The sequence below is a fragment of the Cynara cardunculus genome, unplaced genomic scaffold (genome assembly GCF_001531365.2).
Source record: "Cynara cardunculus var. scolymus isolate 2C unplaced genomic scaffold, CcrdV1 Un_Scaffold_2427, whole genome shotgun sequence".
Lineage (NCBI taxonomy): Eukaryota > Viridiplantae > Streptophyta > Magnoliopsida > Asterales > Asteraceae > Cynara > Cynara cardunculus.
The window spans coordinates 34572-35954 of NW_020201088.1; the positions used below are offsets into that span (position 1 = coordinate 34572).

At 34.6% G+C, this 1383-nt stretch overlaps 1 protein-coding gene and 1 long non-coding RNA gene across 2 annotated transcripts in view; both read right to left on the bottom strand.

Annotated features, from left to right (window-relative positions):
* The window catches only part of LOC112503035 (serine carboxypeptidase-like 18), a gene marked incomplete at its 3' end in the record, with an annotated part of 46541 nt that overhangs the window by 34496 nt on the left and 10662 nt on the right, over positions 1-1383 (bottom strand). The gene's annotated exons all lie outside the window — the stretch shown is intronic.
* Positions 921-1377, bottom strand: LOC112503036. The gene is made up of 2 exons (XR_003067826.1): positions 1300-1377; positions 921-1205 (listed from the first exon to the last, which is right to left on the bottom strand). It is a non-coding gene; the product is annotated as an uncharacterized LOC112503036 (long non-coding RNA).

The following is a 1383-nucleotide window of genomic DNA, read 5'->3' on the forward strand; positions in this document are numbered from 1 at the left end:
TGGTAATTAGTCCCTAAACCATGTAATGTTAATGTTATTCGGTCTATGTGGATTTTTTTCTCATAAGGARAAACCTGATGGTTTATTTGAGAGGCATAAAGCCCGTCTTGTAGGTGATGGCAAGACAYAACAGGTAGGCATGGATTGTGGYGACACRTTTAGTCCAGTCGTAAAACCAACTACAATACAGACAATACTTTTGTTAGATCTTTTGAAAGATTGTTCCATTCACCAATTTGATGTAGAAAATGCATTCTTGCATGGAGAACTTAAGGAGACTGTATAAATTCATCAACCATTGGGGTTCCGCAATCCCGATTATCCTTCCCACGTTTGTCTATTGAATAAATCTTTATACGGTCTTAAACAGGCCCCCCAGGCTTGGTACCAAAGGTTTGCCGAGTTTCTAGCTACCTTTGGGTTCATTCATAGCACATCCAACCATTCCTAGTTCATCTTTAAATGGAGATTGAAAATGGYCTATCTTCTTCTCTATGTGGATGACATTATCCTGACAACATCTTCAGATGCTCTTCGCTACACTATTACATCCCATCTAAGTATGGAATTTGCAATGAAAGATCTCGACCAAATAAGCTATTTTTGAGGATTGTTGTAACCCATCCCCTGGGTTATGAATATCTAACCGACTAAAATTAAAAAAAAAATACCCCTATTACTTAACTTAGGCGAGTTATTAAACCAAAAACAATTAAGACATTTGATTGGCTAATATGACTATGCATAGTTAACACTATTTAAGTGCTTAAAAAACAATCGGGTATGTATGTGTGTGTGTGTGTGTGTGTGTGTGTGTGTAGTTATATATCTATACATATGATGTACATTTAGGTTTTGGAGAGGTACTATTTCATGATCTAGATTTATCCTTTACCATAAATTCAATATAACAATTTCTTATTTCTCAATTTATTGAAATCAATCAAATATTATTAATGCATCTGTAACAAATTATAACACCGAAACAAAATAAATACTACAAGATCACCTTCACTATTGGATGACCAACGAATCGTGCAATAAAAAAAGCTAATCTAAAGCCCAAACAAACCCTAGAATGAATCTTGAATATCTCATTTAGAGAACACTAAATTGTTGGTTTAGATAGGTTTATTAGCAAACCACCTCTTAACCATCTGAAAACATTCTTCTGGTTTGAACTCCGGAGCTGTATGACCCGCTCCCTACACAATTAATGGTAAATGACAAAATTTCAGTTTATTTTAACACAACAAATATCTTCCCTATGCATGTAAACTTAAAAAAAACATGGTGTACCTTTACAGTAGCAAATACTAAAGAATAATTATCACGAGCGTATGTGGTTTTGTATCCTGCGGTTTGACCATTACTATACCATGC